Source organism: Suricata suricatta, chromosome 5 (assembly GCF_006229205.1).
Source record: "Suricata suricatta isolate VVHF042 chromosome 5, meerkat_22Aug2017_6uvM2_HiC, whole genome shotgun sequence".
NCBI classification, from domain to species: Eukaryota; Metazoa; Chordata; class Mammalia; order Carnivora; family Herpestidae; genus Suricata; species Suricata suricatta.
In genome coordinates, this window is record NC_043704.1 from 17,559,152 (window position 1) to 17,580,659 (window position 21,508).

Below are 21,508 nucleotides of genomic sequence, written 5' to 3' on the forward strand. Positions count from 1 at the left end.
GAATTAATTTTTTCTTTGTAACTTCTTATATGTCCTCATATCTCAATAGCTCATACCTTGTATCCCCTCTTATTTATGTGCCCTTCTTTGGAGATAACTGCTGCAGCTCTTAGAAAACATATTATATTAAAATATGATAAGCCTTTCCATTTGAAACCTAATTATAGTGCATTCGTCAGATCCCAGCCTTACAGAAGGCAGATGAATAGGAGATTCTGTATCAGATGAGCTTTAATTCTAGTGACTTTACTCTGGGTCTTCCAGTACTCAATTCGAACAAGGGAGCAAATAATAGTGCTCCTGCTCCTGGTTTTGAAATAACCACAGGGCGCGTAAAATCTCCAGCACCTTTCTCTGGGCAAACACTTACTGAAATGAGCAGAGTTTTAGAGCTCAGTCCACTCGTTTTTTGCTGACTCTTTCGTGCTGATGCTGGAGTGCTTCATGGTCCCTAGAGCTCGTCTTGCTGGTCTTGCATCTACTTTCTCTGTTTGAGGGATGGAGAAAGAGAGGGGGAGAGGGTGATGGGGAAGAGGAGAAGAGGGGGAGGAGAGGATAATGGAGGAGAGAAAGAGGACTTTGGTAAATCCTGAAGAATGTATTTTTCATTCCTTTTGCCCTCCTGGTATCTTTCTGCTCCATCCTGGGTCATGAACCATGGCTCAGGCCATGGATCACCTATATGCAATCACTCTGTGAGGGAATTTAAGCAGGCAAATAGGACAGTTTTGAATTAAGATGCAGGGGCTCCTTTATCACCCTTGAATCTCATCCTGTCAGGGCGTGCCTACTCCACATTTAAGAAGGTCTGTCCCTGTAGACAAGAAGAGGCTTTTTGAACTGGCCATTCCTGAGAAACACTGAAGGTTAGGAAAGAGTTAGAAAAGACTGCTTACCTTGTGCTCCAAAATGGAATTCCGTACAAGATGGGAAAGACCTCACTGAGAAAACAATGATTGAAAAGTGTCACTCATTGTCCAAAAGTGTTTTCAAAACTCGAAGATGAGCCACTGTTGATGGATGTTAACTACACTTATTGGAGTGAGCATTTCACAAAATATGCAAACATCAAATCATTTTGTTGTTCACCTGAAACTAATAGAATGTTATATGTCAATTACATCTTAATTTGAAAAAAGAAAAATGGAAGAGAGGGAGAGAGAGGAAAGAACCACTCTTGAGCTGCCTCAAAGGCTGCTGTATGAGCTCATTCTCTGGGTGAGGCGGTGCCACGTGCCATGTGGAGGCACTTGAGTTACTTCCGATAACAAACTTCTTGGATGGGATTTAAGTCGGATGTCATCCATTAAATTCCATATTCTAGTGGTTCATGTTTCAGTGAAATGTCACTGGAATCTAATTTAGCTGAGGACATTTTCTTCCAAAAAGTATGTCTTTTAGTTTTACAAATTGCCTATCATGTTTTTCTTAATAACTCAGAACCCAAGAAAATGTGGAAGTCTCAAGTTGAAATCTTGGCTTTGGCTTAAGCCATTTGATCATATTTTTCTCTTAAAACTTCTGGAAAACTTTTCATTTTAAGGTTTTGCTAAATTGCAAAATGTTTGATGGGCAAGTTTCAATATGGGTTTTTTCTGTGTGCAAAAACCAGGAAAGTTGAATTATAAGCAACAATTCTAACCAAAAATTTTCTCCTTCACCAAAGGCTGAAAGAAAAATGAAAAGTACTATGATAGAAATTTGAGAAAGTCAGATTGTAAGGATATGAATATAGTTTAAATGATGTATGTGCTTATAGTACACAGATAGGAATAGATATAAGTTGTTTTGATTTTCTAATTTGTGCAGGATCCATTTTTTCAGAGTCAATTATGTGAATTGCTTAGAAAATTGTGGACATGATTCTGGATTCAGTTCCTGGAGGGAGAGAAAAAAAATAGAGAAATAAATTGAGAAAGAGAGAAGAGATATTATGAATTTTATTTCCATTAACACTCATTGCCTCAAAAGGGCCTTGTAATATATACATACAAGAAACATGTATTTGTTTGCTGTTTTTTCATGAAAATGTTCCCACTGTGAAGAAAATACTGCATTGTACTTGCCCCTCTTGGAGGAAAGTCAGGCATATCTTCCTCTCTGAAGAAGGTACAATTTTACAATGATGCTTTTCAATGGAAATGTAAATACTAGCTAGCATACTTTATCAGTATAGGAGCATGACAACTTGGATTTGAGGACATTGCCTTCACGTATAACTCTATTTCTTTTAATTAAAATAGGTGCTATATTAGGCTTGAAACTAATAAGAGTTTTTAGTTTATTTGAATATACAGATTGGCCAATGCAGTTGATACCTACCCTAAAGTGAATTTTTAATAATCAGAATGAACATGTTATTAAACTAATCTGGTTTTCACTTGAAAGCTTCTCATGATTTTTCATGGCTGAAAGACTGTAAGTTTATAGGTTGAGACTCATTGTTTTGCTTAGGTGTTTCATATGTTCAATTGAATACTAGACATTTACATTTCAATATTCTGTCTTCTTTTCAAATTCAATCTGACCATGATTAAATTTATTGTATCCTTTGAACAGGTGCTATAATTCAATGCTTGGATTTTGTTAATGAGATCAACATATTTTGGCTATTTAATATTGGATACATGGGGCAGAAGAGCTAAAAACCATTAAATATTTGTGTAAGCACAATGTAATTGCTCAAGTTCTGTCCAGATGCAAACTGCTAATATTTTGTCTCAGCCTCCTCCCTTGCATCTTTTATTTGAAATCATGCTAACCTAATTTTCAAGGGCTATAGTATCTTTCTCTGTTATCATATCTATGATTGTAGTTCAGGTCTTTATTATCTCATGGACCTGTATTCAGTAATAGCCTTATTCATTTATTTGTTTATTTATTGAAAGTTATTTATTGGGTAGCTACTATGTGCCAGGCAGTATGCTAAATGGCACAGTAGTCACTGTAGTTCCTGGCTCCATGACATTTACAGTCTGGTGACAAAGGGAGACATAGAAGAAGTAAGTTTAAGCATGATAATTATAATGAAGGAAGCAGAGTGCCATGTTTGCATGTATCAGGTGAGCCTAACATAGTCTTAGATGTCTGAAAACCTTGTGGCTGATCTTCTTGGCCTCAACGATGACATTAGTTTTCCTCAAACACCATTTATACCATATCATTGATGCTAAAAATTAACTAAACTTTAATCTCCAGTCTAATCTGAATACCTCTGAACTGGGTATTTCAAAAACTGGCCCCATTGTACTCGTTGACATATGTTCTCAGGACACTGAGTTCTAGTCAGGAAGATTTATTCACTGTTCCATGGATATGTCATACTTTTCCAGTCTCTATGCCTCCTTTTTATAACATCTCTGTCCTGGACTCCCACACAGTTTTTCCCATCCTTAAAAGGTCTGGTCAAAATGAATTCTCAGGGTTTTGGGTTTGAGTGGCTAGCCACGTAGTAATACCAATCTCTTGTATGCCTCTTACAACTCAATGTTTAATTTCTAAATTTATAAATTTTTGGATATTCCAATTGGCATATCCAATATTCCTTTCAAAGGTGATAAGCAGTTTTCTTTTTTTCTTATTCTGAAACAAGTTGTGTGAGTGTGTATATGTGTGTGTATTTCCATGAGATTTTGCTTTAGCCAAGTTGGCCAGAGATAACTTATTACACTTGGAAAGTCACTAATATGTCAAGGTGGGAATTTTCTTTGTCCAAAATACTGTAAATACCTGTAATTGAATATAAATATCATAATTTTATTTTTTCTCCATTTGGGCATTGAAATAGAAACACCCTAGTTGGGGTACTTAATAATAAAGTATTTAGAATTTACCTTGTATAACTGGCCTTGAGATCAAGATTTATTTCCCATACTTGGTACTGATATACACAGATACCTGCACAAACATACACATTAACTCCCACTGACACTCATATACAGAGTATTCATGTGTGTGTGTGTGTGTGTGTGTTAAAATATTTAAACATGGAGAATTTGGATTGGCCATTTATGAGGATGGAAAAATGTGGTTTTTATAATTGAACAAAAGCTTCCAGATGCATTCAATTGTATTTTAAAAGCTAAAAAATTGGCTTAGTTAAAAAAATCCCAACTTACCATGGCCTTTATTCTTAATTAGAACAAGTGTCTTTGACATATTTGAAGACATTTGACTTAAAAATAACCAAGTTAAAAATATTCAAGAGTGACACATGAGCGCCATTCTCAATGGCACTCGGCACTCTGTATCTGCTGCAGGCACCCATCGCCTAGACTTCAAAGAGAGTTCCCCGGAATGAAACCACTACCCCGCAAAACAATCTGTTTGTCTTCCGTTTCCACTATATTTGAAACTCAGCGTCATTATCTGTGTACAGTCGAGCCCAGTCAAGTCTTGGCTCTGACAAACTTCCAGTCCTCTATCACATGCCAGTGCACTTGCTTTGCAAAGCTCCTGGTTCCCAAATGGAAATCCTGCCTTGGCTCTTTGGAGGTGCTGAGGAGCAGAGAGCCAGAGCAGACCCAGGCCTGGATGTGTTTTTTGTTGACATAAGTGCATTGACTTGTGGATGAATTTTGCATGGTCCATGTCTGAAGTCATGGTGAAGGCAGTGTTCAAGGACATAGCCTATCATCAGTACAGAGTTAAGACAGTGTTTTTCACTTAAAACTTTTATTTTTTAAAAGATATTTATCTGTGTATTTTGAGAGACAGAGACGGAGAGAGAGAGAGAGAAGAAAGAGAGAGAGAGAGAATGAGAATGTGAGGGGGGAGGGGCAGAAAGATTGGGAGACCAAGAATCCAAAGCAGGCTCTGTGCTGACAGACAGCAGCAAGCCTGATGCAGGGGCTTGAACTCAGGAACCCTGAGATCATGAACTGAGCTGAAGTCAGACACTTAACTGACTGAGCCACCCAGGCACCCTTTCACTTAAAATGTTTTTACACACAAACCTGTACAAAAAAAATTTATGATCAAGAGCAACAGCCTTGAGGTGTAGCATGATCCCAACATATCAAAAAGGCTTCAACTCTGACACTTTACTCTACTACCAAGGGAGGAGAGTGAACGAAGAGTTTTGAGATCCATACAAAGCTGGAAAGAAAACTTTGGGGAGATGGGATGTCGTGTCCCTGGGATTCAGGCTTTGGTTGAACAGCAGACAGACCTGGGTTTCAATCCTGGGAATGTTCTTTACTCTGTAGTCTTGAGTTACGTCATTAAGACTTACACAACTCTGTTTTCTCAGGTGAAAAATGGGAAGAATAATATGAATCTCATTGCTTTGTTGTGAAATTAACAATAATGGCTGGCACATAATAGGTGCTTTCATTAGGATTCTCCAGAGAGAGAAACAATAGTGGATTGTATATATTGAATATATAATAATCCAATCTATATTGATAGATATGATAAAATACATAATATATATGTATCTGTCATCTGCAAGCTGACCCAGGGGACCTTATGGTATAGTTTCAGTCTGAATGCTTGGCAGACTGAAAGATCCAGAAAGAGCTGCTGCTTCAGGTTGGATCTTAAGGCAGGAAAAAACTGATGTACCAGCTCAAGGCAGTCAGACAGAAGGAATTCTTTATTTGAGGAAGTGGCAGCCTTTTGGTTCTCCTCAGGTCCTCAACTGATTGGATAAGACTCACCTTAGAGAAGGTAGTCTACTTATCAATGCAAGTGTTAAACTCACCTAAAACACCTTCTGAGAAATACCCAGAATAATAGTTGAGTAAATACCTGAGCATCCCATAGCTCAGTCAAGTCGACATATAAAATTAACCACTGCATGCTTTGGTAGATGATAACTTCTATTAATAAAAATTACTAGAAATGACTGTAATTTATTTTCTTTCCTGAGCTCTGCTTCTGCATAAAATTATGCTGAAATGTAAGCCTTCTATTTCATTTTCAACTCAATCCACTTACATGAAAATTAAGGAAGTATTTATTAGTTATTGTAAAATTTTTATATTAGGAGTAATTGGTTTTGTCACTAATAAAAGTAGTTGCTTAAATCAAGAAAGTACTAGAACTTGGAATAATGAAAATCATTAAAGTTGCCTACTGTTGATAATATTTTTTACCAAAATATTCAGTAGTAAAGAAAAAATAGAAGACTGCTATTAGTTAAGGTTGTAGGAGTGCAATTGGCATGTAAATTTTAATACATTAGAATCAAGGAGTTTCCATTTTATAACTCTGAGTAGCAGTGCCTTCCACTCCCCCCTCATATTGCTGAGCTTTTTGCACACGAGGTCATTTGCTGGTCAACATGGCATAAAACGGACATGTCTAACTTCACCCACTGTAGGCATTCCCTGAATGAAAAGCCAAAGCTGTGACTCATCTGGAAGATTTCCATCTGTCTTTCCCATATAGGGAAGGGTGGTGAAAACCACTCGTGTCACAGGCAGAAACCTAAAGAGGCCTGTTTCAAAGAAAAGAGACAAAATCTAGTCCTGTATGAAGCAGGGAGCTGGTATGGACACCCTTGGTCTAAACTCAGATCTGGCACCCAAATCTGTTACCTTGAGCAGCTTCAGTGTCCTCATACTCATAGAATAGTGAACCCTCTAGCCATACAATCTTTTAATTCTTAAGGGCTGTCTTCACCTCTCGTTATGGCATTTGGCCTGCCCAGACCAGATGAGGGAATAAGGCTTGCTGTGTTGACGAGCTCAGACAGGCCACCTGCATGGCTCACCGCCATCCTCTGCGAAGACACACACCTTGGAGTGAATCAGGTGGAACTCGAGCCCCACTGTGAAGACGATGCTGCCGTCACCCCATCTTTGAGCCAAGAGGGAAAGTACATTTTTTTGCAAGTGCAGGCTTAAACTGAGCTGCTGAAACCAAACACCCTAGTGAGAGTGATATCATGGCATTATGAGCTCACCCAGAGGAAAACAGTGAGAAAAATAAAGCTTCCCTGCGGCTGTGGGGTTGAATAAATGTGAGAAGGACATACAAAAAGGAATCACTTCTCAATATGCAATTAATATTCCAGGACATTGAAAGGTTTTATTTAATTTTCCCCTTGCAACTGAAAACATGCAAACAGATGTATATGTTTTATCAATAAAAAAGTGGTTTGGAAGAACCTCTATGAGCTGCCTTCTGGGAAGCAATGTTGTCATTGTTGTGTCACTAAGGGTTTACCTATGACTCCATGTTACTACAGAAGAAGGAAAGGGCATCTATAGGAGGCTGCGTGAAAGTGAAGGGGCTCCTCTAAGTGGACTTTGGGACAAATATTGGTGGGAAATAATTTATCAGGGACGTGTTTCTAGGAGAAGTCTGTCAGAGGGTAGCAGAAGCAAGGCAGAGGTAGAGATGAAACTTGTCAATTGTGGAGTACATCAGGGGACTTCCTTGATTCTGTAGGGGAAACTCAGGTGTGCAAGTTCAGCCTTAATTTGTCTCCGCTGGGCAAAAGTCTAGGCATTTGGACTTTCTTAGTCCCTATCTGGCAGTCACTGACTAAGGGATGCTCCTAAGGGATGAAAACACCCCACCACTTGCTGCTGCTTGGGATTTCTGCAGACAAATGGACTCTGGGAACCCCTGAGAGCAAGTTTCCATAATAGAGTGTCAAGTGTGGACCATTAGAAGAAAATAGGCACCAAAGTTGGGCGTTGAACTCACAGACACAGTGTAAGGGAGCTTTCATTCTTGAGGGGTCTAGCTCCCGATTCTTATGCCTTTCTCAGGCTGTAGTTGTTGTGACTGCCCATTTCACAATACAAACTTAGCATGGGAGCAATAAGAAATGCCCTGTGGATACCCAGAAGCAGTCTTAGAATGATGGGCAGTGGAGTAGCATTCACTTTGAAGATTCATATGTATGCACAAAATGTAGTGCATACATATGTGGTGATTTTAAAGTCCAAGATAATAATTTGTATAGTGTTTCAACTAATAAAGAGGTTTAACTGACAAGTAAAAATTTAAGGTGTCCAACTTAATGTTTTGATATACCTATCCATTGTGAAATAATCACCACAGTAAGCTAATTAATATATTTGCCACTCACAAAGTCATTCTTTTTCTTTCCCTTCCCTCCTCTTCCCTTTCTTCCTCTCTCCTTCCTTTCCCATCCCTCACCTGCCCTCCTTTTTTTGTGGTGAGAACACTTAAGATTGATCCTCTTAGCAAATTTTAGATATACAATATGGTGTGAAATATAGTCACATTGATCTTCAGAATCACAGTAGATCTTCAGAACTTATTCATCTTGCATAACTGAAACTTTGCTGCATGATCACACTTATACATGTATCTTCATCCTTTTGGGCTGCAGTAACACGTTACTATAGATAAGTTGGCTTATGAACAACAGAAATTTATTTATTTCTTATAGCCTGGAGGCTGGCAATCAGATCAGACTGTCAGCATGGTTGGGTGCTGGTGAAATCCCTCTTTGGGATTGCAGACCACTGACTTCTCACTGTGTCCTCTCATTGCTGAGAAGCAAGCCCTGCCGGGCACTGATCCCATTCAAGAAGGCTCTGCCTTCATGATCTCATCTAATTCTAATTATGTCCCAAAGACCCCTCCTCCTAATCCCATCACCTTAGAGAGTAGGATTTCAGTATATGAATCCTGGGGAGACACAGACATTCAGTCCATAATTTGTGGAATCTAAAATAGACAGACTCATAGAAGTAGGGATAGAATGGTAGTTGCTAGGGGTTTGGAGGAGAGGAAAAGTAGGGCGATACTGATCACAGGGTACAAAATTTCAGTTACTTTATATAATTTTTGTTGTAATGAACACTGTAGTCCAGTAAAGTAAATTTCTAAGTTTTATTAAGCTGTCTAGTATATGACTTGGTACATATACCAAGTATATTGTAGGGGTTCAATGAATATATGCACCACTGAACAGAAACAATAATTTTAATAAGATACAGCCCATACATTTAAGTTACCAAAGACAAACAATAAAGTCCAGTTTTCTAGGAGGAAAAACATCCAAATATGTTCATTTTCATTTGTACTTAAAGGAATATTAAGAAAAAAATTTTCTTGTTTGGGAAGCAGGAATTCTTTCTCCAAAGAGGAAATATTGGGCTTGAACAAGCCATTATTTGATGAAGGCACAAGAATGGAACATTGACCATTTCACTAGAAGCCTAGTGTTCTGTTGAGAAGTGCTCTCTTGATCCTAATAGTCCTTGTTTCCTGACAAGGTAATGGCAGGATGTGTCCAAGGGCTGACTTTCATGGTTAGCCTACTGATTATGGACTGATTAGCCATGGGCAGTCTCCATACCTTTCAAACATTCACTCATTCAACAAGCCTGAGTCTGCTGCAGGTCTTGGAGCCACGGAAATCACGGTGAATAGAAAACCTTCTTGTTCCTTAGAGTTTACATCCTAGAAGGGGAAGAGAGTCATAAACAAATAAGTTCAAAAAGAGAGACAGAGATGCCAGAAGGTGACAAGTGTTAGGGAGAGAAAACAAAAAGCAAGGAGGGACTAGGAATTGCCAGGAGCTGAGGTGGATGGTTCTGTTGTGTCTAGACCCTCCCACCTGTCGGAGAAGGAAACTTATGTATATATACTAATCCATGTATTTATACATATCTGTAAATATTGTTATATGTATCCATCTTTATATTAAGTCAGGCATGAGTTCATACTGATGTCTCCAATTCCAATCTGGTATAACAAGGGATCATGCTAACCTTTCCCTCCGTGCTTTTCTGTAATTTCCATGCCCACACTGAGAAACTTGCCTCCCACTACCCCCCACCCATTACTTAAGTGTTTAATTTCAGTACACATGCATAGTTGTTTCAGACTTCCTAACCAGCATGCCTGCGGAAACCACTTTGCCAACTAGAGTACAATGCCCATGAATATTTACTTTGCCTAAGTCTTACCATCTTCATTCATTTCCAAAATTGCTTTACCCTCAGGTCAGAACCTTACTTTACCATCTCCCTCAGTGAGGTTGTTTCATACATTTGTAATACAGTTAGGTTGTTTTGTCACATTGTGGGATCCCTTGCCCACCTAGATTTAAAAAAAAAAACCTTGCATACATTAAAATCCATTCTGTGCTGTATAGTTGTGAGGTTTTACAAATACACACTGCCATATATCCATCATAACGAATCATACAGAAAAGTTTCACTGCCTCAAAAACTCCCCTGTACTTCACCTATTACACCCTTCTCCCTCCTCACCAGCCTGGGAATTACTGATCTTTTTACCAACTCTAAAATGCTGCCTTTTCCAGAGCTCACATAAATGAAGTCATACAGCATATAATCTTTTCAACTTGGTACCTTTTATTAACAATATTTGTTAAAGATGTTCTTGTGTGGCCTGATAACATTCTTTTTTAAAAATCAATGAATAATATTCCATTGTATGGATATATTGCAGTTTGCTTACCCATTCACCTATTTCAGTACATCTTGGTTGTTTCCAATTTTTGGCAATTACAAATAAAGTTGCTGTGGGTATTTATGTGTGGGTTTTTGTGTGAACATGCTTTTCACATGAATTAAGAAAAAATCTAGAAGCATGTTTGCTGGATCATATTGTAAGACTATAATTAGCTTTGTAAGAAACTTCCAAACTCTTCCAAAGTGGTTGTACCATTTTTCATTCTTACCAGCAATGAATATATATTCCTGTTACTTCATGTCTTAGTCAGCAATTGATATTGTTAGTTTTTTCAATTCTAGCTATTTTAATAAGTGTGCAGTGGTGTCTCATTATTGTTTTAAGACCATCTGATTTGAATCCCTGTGTAGGTGCTAGCTGTGTGCCCTTGGTCAAATTACATAGCTTCTCTAGGTCCCATTTTTTTTCTTAAAAAGTTTATTTATTTATTTATTTACTTGTTTATTTGTTTATTTATTTATGAGAGAGAGTGTGGGGGGGAGGGATAGAGAGAAGGAGAGAGAGAATCTCAAGCAGGCTCTGTGCTGATCAGGTGCTCGAACCCACGAACCATGAGATCATGACTTGAACTAAAATCAAGAATAGGATGCTTAACCAGCTGAGACACACAGGAGCCCCTCTTGGCCCCATCTTCAGTAGAGATAGTGATAGCTTTGATCTCTTGGATGGTTGTTGGAGGGTAGGGGTTAATGACACATGAATAATATTTGGAATGTACTAAGTGCTCAGTAAGCATTGTTACCCTGCAGACTAGGAAATAACTTTACTGGATGAGTATACATAATAACATGAAGTTAAATGAAAGTAATTATTCACTTTAAACCTTTCCAAATTCGTCCCATCCCCCCAAATGTGCCAAATGTCTGCTCTGTACATTTTAGAATAGTTCCCTGAAATTTTGCTACATACAATATTCATTTTCCTCCAGTAGGATTATATGATGTCTTCATATATAAAACTGACTTTTATTTCCAATTGCTGTCCTTCCATTCATGGTACCTTTTGACATTTTTGCCTTTCAAAATTCAAGTCCGCTTTCACTAAACCCAGATAATATGTCATTTCATTTAAAGAACCCTTCCTTGAAGACTATGGCTGGGAGCAATCCCTTCCTGTTTGAAATAGAAGGTTTTAAACATTTATTGCTTATTTATGGGTTCTATAATACCCACTTCTAAAAATGTGAGATTATAAATAAATGTGACCAAAAGTTTATATACATATATGTATAAAAATATCAGAAAGTCTGTATCCTCCAAAGTGGTCAGTTTGACAGGCTATAATTGTTTGAATTCCTCATTGGGAATTTTATTCACAGCTGATATTGTATAATTTTATTTATTTTTATTTTATCTTTTTTAAGTTTATGTATTTATTTTTGAGAGAGAGAGGCAGAGAGATAGAGTGAGTGCAGGAGGGGCAGAGAGAGGGAGAGAAAGAATCCCAAGCAGGCGTTGTGCTGTCAGCAACAGAATCCTATGCAGGGCTCCAACCCACAAACCGTGAGATTATGACCCGAGCTGAGAGCAAGAGTTGGAGGCTTAACTAATGACCACCCATGAGTCCCTGGTATGGTGTCAATTTTAAATATCCTTAATGGTGGATTTTTCACCCTTTCATCTCCACCTCCTCCCATTAGCCTAACCGTTCACATAATCCCTGACCATGTAAGTACATATAGAAATGTACTTGTATATATGTCTACACATATGATAATTAGAGTTTATTTTACAAAGAAAGATCTTAAAATTCTTATAATTGTGCTCTTCTCACTGCTAACTTATAAATCCCTTGTGAAAATCACTATAAGTCAAAAGGTCTAGCACTAATTCATTATTTTCGAGTAAGATTTTTGGCAATATGAACACATGGCCTTACAGTGTACGGGTATTTGGACAAATGTATAAATGATATGTATCCATCATAATATCATACAGGTGTTTTTACTGCTCTAAAATTCCTTTGTGCTCTGACTATTCATCTGTTTCTGCTTCTCCCACCTCCTGGTAGCCACTGTTATTTTTACTGTCTCCATAGTTTTGTCTTTTCCAGAATGTCGTATACTTGGATTCAGACAGTATAGAATAGCCTTTCAGATTGGCTTCAAAAATTTTTTTTAATGTTTATTTTTATTTTTGAGAGACAGAGAAACTGTGCATGAGCAGAGGAGGGTCAGAGAGAGAGGGAGACACAGAATCTGAAGCAGGGTCCAGGCTCTGAGCTGTCAGCACAGAGCCCTACATGGGGCTCGATCTCATGGACCAAGAGATCATGACCTGAGCCAAAGCCAGATGCTCAACTGACTGAGCCATCCAGGAGCTCCCCAGATTGACTTTTTTCATTGAATAATATGCATTTAGGTTTCATCCCTGTCTTTCTGTGGCTTGATAGCTCATCTCTTTTTAGTGCTGAATAATAGTCCATCATCTGTGTGTTCCATAGTTTCTTTAACTATTTACTTACTAAAGGGCATCTTGGTTGCTCCAAGTGTTGGCAATTAAATAAAGCTGCTATAAACATCTGTGTGCACAATTTGTGTGCCATGTTTCCAGGTCATTTGAATAAATACCAAGGATTGAAATTTCTGTACTGTACAGGAAGAGTATGTTTAGTTTGATAAGAAACTGCTAAATTATCTTCTCAGGTGGCTGTACCCAGTTTGCATTCCCACCAGCAATGGATGGGAGTTCCTGTTTCTCCACAGTCTTACATTTGGTGTCTTAGTGTTCTGAATGCTTGCCAATCTAATAGGTTTGTAGTGGTATCTTACTCTGGTTTTAATTTGCAGATTATAACGTTTTTAAAGCTACAGATTCATTATTTGCTTTGTATCTCCCAGAATGCTTTGATGAATATTTGTTTAATTAATGGCTTTATCAAATTTATGTGGATAGAACCATATGAATGTTGTATCTACAATGATCAGTATTTGAATTTCTGCTTTTAAGTGATTTAATGCATGTTCTTAAGCATGAGAAACTTGCTTTATATGGGCATACAACATAAAAGGCACAGACTTGTGGGAGAGTATTGTTGACAAGACATGTGATGAGGGATATGGCAAAATCTTTGGTTTCTGCATTTCTGGAGTGCTCATAGTGGTGTCCACAGGCAGAAAGTGACCAGAGGTGGTTACTGTGGTCATGGCTTTCAAAAGATCAGGTGGTCAGAGCCAATATTTCTAATTATAGGCATATGAATAAGTTAGTTTTTCCATGCCTGAGAAATAGTAGCTTAATCAAAACTGTGATGTTGTTTTTGTTGAAATCTTCTTAGAAAATTGTGTAATATAATCTGCATTTTATTTTTTAGCTCTTCGATTTAGTGACACTTCAAAGTATTAAGTATTACATTCAGATGAGGTGGAGATTTAGCAGTATAGATTTACTCCAAATATAAATTGAATGTTAGTTAGTTACCTTTAGAGAGAATGTCTCTTTATATTTATGGGCATTACAATTTTCAAGTAGAAATATGTGTTACCAAGGGATAATATGTTGAGTCTTTAGTTCTTTGAGCAAATAATTTATTGTCAATTTTAAGAACTTAATATTTTAAAAACCAAGTCTGATTGTTTTATTATTTTTCCTACTCAATAACTAGATATTGAATATTCCCACCAATGGACTTTTTAGACCAGATCAACCCCTTTGTAAGTCTCTGAGAAACATGTTGGCAAAGTACAAAAGAGCACAAAAGAGCTTTAGATTAGGACATACTTCTCTGATCTTAAGCAAATTCCTTAATTTCCCTAAGCCTCTCTGTTCTTATTTGTAAAATGAATAAAATATTAGTTATCTCAACTGTAAGGATTGCATCATGAGATACTGTGAGAAACCTGAGCATTTAGTTTTGGTTGCTCCAAAAATGGTAGGTATTATAACTGCTGCTTCAGACTTAGTAAAAACTCTGAAGTGATATCACAGAATAGGTGATAATTTTTAAAAAAATTAAAGAGAAAATAAAAATGGAGAAGTTACTAATTTTGGTCTGGGGCCAAGTGCAAGGGGAGCTTAGGTTATCCTTTTGTGCCAGAAAACAAAAAAAGCTTGAAGACCAGTGGGATGCTGCCAAGGGGAGCTCTCTTAGAAAGGATACGACTGCCCAGTTTTGGGAAAAATAAAAGCATCATAAAGAATACTGGTAGAAATTGATTGTAATAAATAGAAATGTTAAAAGATCCATGAGTACTTAGGCACACAGAAGAGAAAAGGAAGAGGGAGCAAGAAAAACACTTTTTTAAAATCAAGGAAATATTCAAGTGAACAAAAGTAGGAAGAAATGAAGTAGCCATGAAGTAACTGACTAGGTCCGTTTCATTATAGATGCTACAATCACTGAGTAAAAAGTTTATGAGGCACAGTGTTAAACTATCACTCCACAATTACAAAGAAACTATGTGCCTGTATTATGGTGGATAAGTGACAACATCGGTATTTAATCAAGTGATAAAATTCAATCTCACTAATAGTGGGATAACTTGATATTATGTGTCTCCTTAAGTAATGCAATATGGAGTAATGCCACCATGTGTTTAACACCACCCATGGAGTATTATTTTAAAAAAATGTTTAGCTGCATTTAATAAAGTCTCTAAACCAACTTCCTGGTTAAGGAAATAAAGGAACAAGTTAAGTGGCTCCAAAAGGAGACTATAAGATAAATCTAGAATGTAGGTTATTTTATTTTTATTTTTATCTTTTTGAGAAGGAAAAAGGACAAATGAGTGAGGGGCAGGGAGAAAGAGAGAGAGAGTCAGTAAGAGAGAGAGAGAGAGAGAGAGAGAGAGAGAGAAAGAGGCAGGCTCACCCAGGGCTCATGCTCATCCAGTGCAGTGCTCCTACTCACCCAAAGCAGGGCTTGAGCTCACCTGATGTGGGACTTGAATTCCCAAACTGAGATTATGAGCTGAGCTGAAGCCAGATGCTTAGCGACTGAGCCACCCACACACTCCAAATGTGGGATATTTTATAAGATGACTAGCCAAGACTCTTTGGGCGACTGTTCTCCATAAACAGTAGGCATATTTAATGTGTTACTCTTAATCATAACCTGGATTAAAAACAGAAGAAAAGTAAAATAAAGTCATATTATATTTTGTTAGTGCATTTGTTATGTGTTATACAATATATTTTTGGATGTAAGATATTATATATGCATGTATAACATTACTTATGTTCTTAGGTGTCATATGGCATTGCGATTAGGGAGAAGGCTGTCCTATGCAAGATACCTGCTTAAGTATTTAGAGTTTATTTTTTTAATTTTTTTATGTTAATTTATTATTGAGACAGAGAAAAACAAAGCATGAGTAGGGGAGGAGCAGAGAGAGAGGGAGACACAGAACCCACAAATCATGAGATCATGACCTGAGTGACGTCGGACACTTAACTGACCAAGCCACCCAGGTGCCCCTGAAGTATTTAGATTTTAAATGTCACTTGTCTGCAAGATATTTTCCAAAACAATTGGTGAATCTAGGTGAGGCATATATGCTGTTCATTGTACACGCCTTTTGTTTGTTTCCAAAGTTTTGAAATTTTTCAAAACAGGAAGTTAAGAAAAACATCATCAAGCAGTTGTTTTATTTTTTCAAGTTTCAAAATTGCAATTATTGAAAAATTTTCTTTCGTCACTCAGTTAAGGTAGAGATAGACAATTGTGCTGTCATAGAAGAAATTAGCTCTCTATACCAATAAGGCAGAGAATTTTAATTCTCTCAGATTATCTCAAGTCATTTTTTTCCCCAGTAAGGGGTCACATGGAGGTAAATTAAGCAGGAATTAGCTTCACAGCCCGGTTTGAGGGGTGCCAGGAACAGTTGGAGAGCTTGCCCTTCTGGTGACTCGCTCTAGTGCAGGAAGTGGAGGTGTCTAATGTGGTGCCTCCAAGAGACAGAGTACCTTGTTTCTTCAGCAATAGGAACTTAATGTTCTTCCAAAGTTCTGGATTCTCTCTATCTACCATTCTCTTTGCTACCAGAATACATTTATTCCCCATACTCTGTGAAAATTTATTTTCCCAATTTCTTCTTTCTCTCCCGTGGCTCCTGATGTATCATGGGAATCTATGCTGCTCATTCTTTGTATATTTTTGAACTTTGGTACCTTCTACCAATTGACTGGCTTTCCTCTTGTATTTCTGGTTTGAAATCCTTCCCCCCACCCCCCGCCACCAAAAAGGGAAAAATTACAAACAGATAAGTTGATTATCATAAGTTGAACAGAAGTTTTGTTTATCTCTGGTCACCTGCTGGGGGGTATAGAAAGCCATGAGATTCTAAGTCCTGATGCCTTGGCTCACGCAAGTGTGTGGAGTCACAGAACAAAGCCATCTACATGTAAGGATCTCCTTAGGGTTACTTCTGGGGCGGGGCCTGGCATGTGAAAGCAGCAGTTTTCCCCAGAATAAAGCAAGGGGGCAGGTACAAGAACCTTGAAGGGCCTTTATGGCACATAAAATCAGCCTTCTTACATTTTGTTCCCCTTGCTTAAATATTGCTTCAAGAAAGTTGAGTCTCTTTTTACAATGTGAGAATTTTATTTGCCACATAATTCATGAGTCCACCTTTCAAAGATCTAGGAGGTTATGTTTTGAAATTTGTGAACTTTTAGTTATTCAAGAGCTTATATTAGTCTCAGATGTCCACCGGGGAGGGAGAGAGAACACCCCTGCATTTAATAGCCCTGATCTGTCTGCCAGCTACAGCTGGGGCTGGCATGGACGTGGTCTTGCAACATTATTTCCTTATCCTTTGTATATCCTGCGTGCAGAGAATACCAAAGTGGGACATTTCTAATCTCAACAAGCAAATGAGTCACTTCTAAGGGATTTGTGATAGTCAATAAAATTTGGACAATTTATTTATTTATTTGGATGTAGAAGAGTTTCAGAGTAGTCTGCATTTTGGATTTCTGGAATACCCATTATATAGTTGATATAGAGATGCTAGACTGCAAATAAAGTGTGTTTTTTTTTAAGTGAAAAAGTCCAAATCCATTGGCATTCATGGATAGTTGGATATGTCATTTGATGAGGATAACACTAAATTATTAAGAAATGGATCTGGACGCACCCATTAGAAATGGTAATTGGGAGCTTATGGAGGGAAAGGGTAAATAACCCATGCCAGGAGGGAAGGAGAGTCTACACATGTAGGAAATCACTTTTGTGGGTTTCCTGCTGCCAACGAGTGTCTTAGCAATTTGCTCTAGTAATTTCACATAACAATTTCTATACTACCAAGAGTAGATTTAAAAAAAAATCAATAAATTAAACTATCATATTAATCTACCTTACCAATATATCATAATTATTATAAGTATTACAGTAAGATAATAATAAGTCAATTGAACACAGCCCATTTATAACATGAGAAGCATCAGGTTTGGTAGAAGATGGCAGACCAGAAGGTGTGGAGTCATAGAGCCTGCGTTCAGATCTGAGCTCCTGCTCCTAGCAGATGTTAATTTTGGGGAAATGACTTGACCTCTCTGAGTTTTGGCTTGCTCATTTGCAAAACAAGAATCCTAATGAGGACAATCTTGGTGTGAAGTCTTGGCAGTACAAACCAGGCACTTAGACCCTGACTTGTAGTATGTAGTTAATAAATATTATCTCTATGTTATTGGCAAAAAAGGGATACACACATGAACTCCTTCTTGCCTTATGGGGAGAAAAATAAATGTAACAAGTATTATGAGGCAGAGTAAAATAAGTACAAACAAATTATTAAGGAGATTGAAGAACAGGGAGAAATTAATTCCAACTAGGTGACCAGAGGCAACTTTTTGGAGCTATTGACTGTCACTTATAGAGAATGAGGTCCCACAAAATTTTGGTAAGTCTATATATTGTCACATTCCCTCCCAAATTTTCATTTTTCAAATGAAGATAGTGAGGCTCAGAGAGATTAAATAACTTGTGCAGAGTCACACTTGTGGTAAATAGCAGCACATTAAGAAACATATTTATCAGATTCCAGTTTTCTTTAAGTTAAAAAATATCACTTTATTTATTTTTGAACTTTTTAGTATAAGAGTGGTAAACTTTTTTCCCCTAAACATTTTTTCAAGCTATACACATTGATCTTACCACAGTAATTACTTTGAGTCATAGAACGCAGATCCCTGCACATAAAAGAACAGGTTTTTGAGACTACATCAGTGTTTTTACAGTTTATGCACTAGCTTTTCTCTTCACTTATTTTTTCCAGCTTTGTTGAGATATAACTGACATATAACATTGTGTAAGTTTAAGTTGTATGGTGTCATTGTTTGATAAATGTATATATTGCAAAATGATTACCACAATAGGCTTAGTAAACACATCACCTCACATTGTTACAGTCTTTTTGGTGTGTGTGTGTGTGTGTGTGTGTGTGTGTGTGTGTGTGTGTGTGTGTGTGTTAAGAACTTTAAAGATCTCCTTTTGGAACAAATTTCAGATATAACACGATACTGTTAATTATGGTCACCATGCTGTCTGTTATGTCCCCAGAACTTACTCATCTTGTATTTGAAAGTTTGTACCCGTTGAGCCACTTGATCCATTCCCTCACTCCCCTTTCATACCTGGCCTCCTTCCGTGGTCACATTTACATGAGCCTGGAAGGATCAGGCATATAAACATTTATTTTACATTTTCTCACTGCAAATAGAGCTTTCCTTGTGATCTATAGTTAATATTCCATGATAAATCTATTCAGACTTACAGGTGGGGCTTGAAATCTATTTGCAAATTGTCATTTGAAAATTAGTTGGAAGAAATTCAGAGCATCCGAATCAGCTTTGTGAAACCATTTGGAAAAAATCATGGCTCCCATGATTTGGTTCATAAGTTTGGAAAATGTATTTAAGTTATAAAATATCAAGTATGCTTAGAAATAAGATTCTTCATAAGGCACACTTTTAGTATCTTCAAAGAACATTTTCTGATTTATATATGGGGCTTCTAGGGTTAGGCAATAGCAGATAGTTTAATAATTCTGATAAGAAACAGAATTATAGAATCTTAATAGTAGAGAGGACATTGAGTTATTGAATTTGAATAATAAAACTTTGAATTATAACAATAATAATTATTATTTTAATAACTCCCTGTATAGTGCTTACCAGGTGCCAGGCACCATTCTACATGCTTTATAAATGTTAACACATTTGATCCTTATAACAACCATATGAGCATTGAGTAACATCATTATTTGCGCTTTACAAATGGGGAAATTGAGACCCACAGAAAGGTTAAGTGTAATGCAATTTCGACCCTTAGTACCCAGAATTAGGGCAGACTTTACAAGTTAAAGGGAAACAATCCCTAAACAGATTGCCCTCACTTTATTCACTAGTTGCAAGCTGTGAGGGTCCTCAGACCACCCATGAATAAATTGAGGCGTTCCCAGAAGGCAGGAAAGTACTATATTATGGCCAAAATTTTATTATTATAAAGGAAACGAATCAGAAGCAGTGAACTGAAGAGATGTACAGAGCAAAGTTTGGGAGGGTCACAAATGTACAGCGTCCATGTTCTCAGGACCGGTTATCATCCTGGCACACATGCATCATTAATGGGAAGCTCATCCAAGTTTTGTTGTCCCGGGTCTTTATCATTATGTAGGCACCATTGATTCAATCATTGACCACAACATTGAAGGCAATCTCTGGCTCTCTTTCTCTTTGGAGGGAGGGCAAAAATGATTTTGCTCAAAGCTCCAAGTGCCTAATCACAAAGTTTGCCTTTCTGGCATGACATAGTCCACCCCATCATGAAACTGTTTTGGGGTCCACCATAAACCACTTTGTCAGAAGAGGCTCTTCACCTCAAGCAATGCTTCCCTAATGTCTGCCTCATTCAGTTCTTTTACTGAACTAATTGTATCTTATTTAATCATTATAAGAACTCCCTCGGGGAAATGTTATTCCTACTTTATAGAAGACACAAAAAAATTCAGATAAGTTATGCCAGCACTTTAGAGGAGACCATAGCCCAGGCTCTCCGGGTTTAATGGTAGTGCTCAGAGAAAGTATTTGTTACTCTTTACCATCAGTTGGTAGCACAGGCCATTTTTCAATGTTTTCACAGTCTAAAGTGGCTAAAATCATGATTTTCAATCAGACATAAAATGAACAGATATTAAAGATTTTTATTTAACTCATTATTAAGGGATTGAGGCAGAATTTACAAGTTCAAAGAAGTAAAATAGCAGAGGTATTTATGGATGAGTAATACTGAAAGAATTTGCAAAACTATACAAAACTGGGAGTTTTATTTTGGATATGGGGAGAGTTTTCTCTTCAAATAGCATAATTTATTTGCATGCCTAAAGACAAGAATTACTTACACAGCCATCAGTGACCTACCAAAGGCCATGAAAGGTCAAGAGCCTCCTTTGTATGAGATTCAGATAACAGAAGGGTATGCTGTAAGTAGTTTTATATGAACCACAAATGATATTTTATACCATCACACCAAGATTAATCGGGTTATCAATTTAAGATGACTTTATCTTTTTCTACAAAGGAAAACACTTTAGAACTCCATGATCCTTAAGCTTTCTAAATCTATGATACTTTTGCCTAGGCCTTAATTGTAGCAACTCATGTTTGAATACATTACTTGGCTCCTTGGAATTCTAGATGAAATAAATATTCCAAGAAGCCTGGGGAACTTCTAGGAATGCATAAAGTTAAAAGAAGAAAGAGTTCTAACATTTGGGAATATTCTCAATATATCATTAAAAACTTAAAACTGAGCCAGGATTGCATTTGCAACATAGCATCTGTATGAGTAGAAAATTCATGTAGGACAGAGAGGTAAAAAATGAAAAAACAAATCATCTACCACCCACAGTTTGCTTTATAATAATTACCTGCTATTGGTAATGTAAGTAAGTTTATTTTATTACCTGAAAGAGATTATATAATACAGTGTTCTGAAGCTTACACTTTAAAAAATAATAATATATCTTGAAAAGTTTTTCATACCCGTGAGCACAAAGCTACTTCATATTTTTAGCAATTCCGTAGAATCCACCGTAAGGATGAAAGGAAGCATGCACATTGTGGAAATAAAGGAG

General features: G+C 37.2%; 1 long non-coding RNA gene across 2 annotated transcripts; it reads right to left on the bottom strand.

The window, feature by feature from the left end:
• Window positions 1-1,715: 1,715 nt before the first annotated feature.
• On the bottom strand, window positions 1,716-6,862 carry LOC115292960. 2 transcript variants are annotated; one of them, XR_003909264.1, is made up of 2 exons: window positions 6,628-6,862; window positions 1,716-1,878 (listed from the first exon to the last, which is right to left on the bottom strand). It is a non-coding gene; the product is annotated as an uncharacterized LOC115292960 (long non-coding RNA). The 2 variants fall into 2 exon arrangements; XR_003909263.1 differs by having other exon boundaries at window positions 6,543-6,862.
• Between the last annotated feature and the right edge of the window lie 14,646 nt (window positions 6,863-21,508).